The 3,170-nt window shown below is 47.6% G+C and overlaps 1 pseudogene; it reads left to right on the top strand.

Moving 5' to 3' along the window:
- LOC124003104 overlaps positions 1-3,170 on the top strand; it is a 46,087-nt pseudogene that overhangs the window by 22,050 nt on the left and 20,867 nt on the right.

Below are 3,170 nucleotides of genomic sequence, written 5' to 3' on the forward strand. Positions count from 1 at the left end.
CTCTCTCCTATGTTGTTCACCTCTCTCTCTCTCTCTCTCTATGTTGTTCACTCTCTCTCTCTCTCTCTCCTATGTTGTTCACCTCTCTCTCTCTCTCTCTCCTATGTTGTTCACCTCTCTATGTTGTTCTCTCTCTCTCTCCTATGTTGTTCACCTCTCTCTCTCTCTCTCTCTCCTATGTTGTTCACCTCTCTCTCTCTCTCTCTCCTATGTTGTTCACCTCTCTCTCTCTCTCCTATGTTGTTCCTCTCTCTCTCCTCTATGTTGTTCACCTCTCTCTCTCTCCTATGTTGTTCACCTCTCTCTCTCTCTCTCCTATGTTGTTCACCTCTCTCTCTCTCTCTCTCCTATGTTGTTCACCTCTCTCTCTCTCTCTCCTATGTTGTTCACCTCTCTCTCTCCCTATGTTGTTCACTCTCTCTCTCTCTCTCTATGTTGTTCACCTCTCCCTCTCCTCTCCTCCTCTATGTTGTTCACCTCTCTCTCTCCTCTCCTATGTTGTTCACCTCTCTCTCTCTCCTATGTTGTTCACCTCTCTCTCCTCTCCTATGTTGTTCACCTCTCTCTCCTCTCCTATGTTGTTCACCTCTCTCTCTCCTATGTTGTTCACTCTCTCTCTCTCTCTCTCTATGTTGTTCTCTCTCTCTCTCTCTATGTTGTTCTCTCTCTCCTCTCTCTCCTCTCTCTCCTCTCCACCTCTCCTCTCCTCTCCTATGTTGTTCATCTCTCTCTCTCTCTCTCCTATGTTGTTCACCTCTCCTCTCTCTCTCCTCTCTCTCTCCTCTCCTATGTTGTTCACCTCTCTCTCTCTCCTATGTTGTTCACCTCTCTCCTCTCCTATGTTGTTCACTCTCTCTCTCTCTCCTATGTTGTTCACCTCTCTCTCTCTCTCCTATGTTGTTCACTCTCTCTCTCCTCTCCTATGTTGTTCACCTCTCTCCTCTCCTCTCCTATGTTGTTCACTCTCTCTCTCTCTCTCTCTCCTATGTTGTTCACCCTCTCTCTCTCTCTCCTATGTTGTTCACCTCTCTCTCTCTCTCTCTCTCTCCTCTCCTATGTTGTTCACCTCCTCTCTCTCTCTCCTATGTTGTTCACCTCTCTCTCTCTCTCTCTCTCTCCTATGTTGTTCACCTCTCTCCTCTCTCTCTCTCCTATGTTGTTCACCTCTCCTATGTTGTTCTCTCTCTCTCTCCTATGTTGTTCACCTCTCTCTCTCTCCTATGTTGTTCACCTCTCTCTCTCTCTCTCTCTCCTCTCCTATGTTGTTCACCTCTCTCCTCTCCTCTCCTCTCCTCTCCTATGTTGTTCACCTCTCTCCTCTCCTCTCCTCTCCTATGTTGTTCACCTCTCTCTCTCCTCTCCTATGTTGTTCACCTCTCTCTCCTCTCCTATGTTGTTCACCTCTCCCAGGTGTGGCCAGGTCTGACAGCGTTTCCTGATTTCTCTGATGATGTGACCCATGAGTGGTGGTACGACAATCTCAAGAGGTTCCACGACAAAGTTCCCTTCGACGGACTCTGGATCGTACGTAAGAGTGTGTGTGTGTGTGTGTGTGTGTGTGTGTGTGTGTGTGTGTGTGTGTGTGTGTGTGTGTGTGTGTGTGTGTGTGTGTGTGTGTGTGTGTGTGTGTGTGTGTGTGTGTGTGTGTGTGTGTGTGTGTGCGCTGTCATCTAACCGTGTGTGTGTTTTCCTGTTTCAGTCTGGAGTCAGATATTGTGAACAGCTTTGCCCTCTGACCCCTCTCACTTCTTGCCTAGGACATGAACGAGCCATCTAGCTTCGTGGACGGGTCGACCGTTGGCTGTCCTGACACCGAGCTGGAGAACCCTCCGTACACACCTGGTGAGACACACACACCTCTCTCATCTTGCTCTCTTCCACCTCTCGTTCTCTCAACTCTCTCTTCTCTCTCTCTCATTTGTCTCACCTCTCTCTCATTTCTCTCTCTCTCACTTCTCTCTCACCTCTCTCACTTCTCTCTCACCTCTCTCACTTCTCTCTCACCTCTCATTTCTCTCTCACTTCTCTCTCACCTCTCGTTCTCTCACCTCTCTCTCATTTCTCTCTCACCTCTCATTTCTCTCTCACTTCTCTCTCACCTCTCGTTCTCTCACCTCTCTCTCACTTCTCTCTCACCTCTCTCACTTCTCTCTCACCTCTCTCACCTCTCTCTCTCCCTCTAGGTATATTAGGAGGGTTGTTGAGGGCTAAGACTCTGTGTGCCTCTGCTGTCCAGAAGACCTCGTCTCACTACAACATGCACAGCCTGTATGGCCTTCTAGAAGCTAAGGCCTCGGCTCGGTCAGTACGACACGTACACACTCTGTTACACCACCTAACACTCTGTTACACCACCTAACACTCTGTTACACCACCTAACACTCTGTTACACCACCTAACACTCTGTTACACCACCTAACACTCTGATACACCACCTAACACTCTGATACACCACCTAACACTCTGATACACCACCTAACACTCTGATACACCACCTAACACTCTGATACACCACCTAACACTCTGATACACCACCTAACACTCTGTTACACCACCTAACACTCTGTTACACCACCTAACACTCTGATACACCACCTAACACTCTGATACACCACCTAACACTCTGTTACACCACCTAACACTCTGTTACACCACCTAACACTCTGTTACACCACCTAACACTCTGATACACCACCTAACACTCTGTTACACCACCTAACACTCTGTTACACCACCTAACACTCTGTTACACCACCTAACTAGGATACAGTTAGACGTGACCAATACACCACCTAACTAGGATACAGTTAGACGTGACCAATACACCACCTAACTAGAATACAGTTAGACGTGACCAATACACCACCTAACTAGGATACAGTCAGACGTGACCAATACACCACCTAACTAGGATACAGTCAGACACAACTAGGATACAGTCAGACACAACTAGGATACAGTCAGACACAACTAGGATACAGTCAGACACAACTAGGATACAGTCAGACGTGACCAATACACCACCTAACTAGGATACAGTCAGACACAACTAGGATACAGTCAGACACAACTAGGATACAGTCAGACGTGACCAATACACCACCTAACTAGGATACAGTCAGACACAACTAGGATACAGTCAGACACAACTAGGATACAGTCAGACATGA

This window comes from Oncorhynchus gorbuscha, linkage group LG18 (assembly GCF_021184085.1).
Source record: "Oncorhynchus gorbuscha isolate QuinsamMale2020 ecotype Even-year linkage group LG18, OgorEven_v1.0, whole genome shotgun sequence".
NCBI lineage: Eukaryota > Metazoa > Chordata > Actinopteri > Salmoniformes > Salmonidae > Oncorhynchus > Oncorhynchus gorbuscha.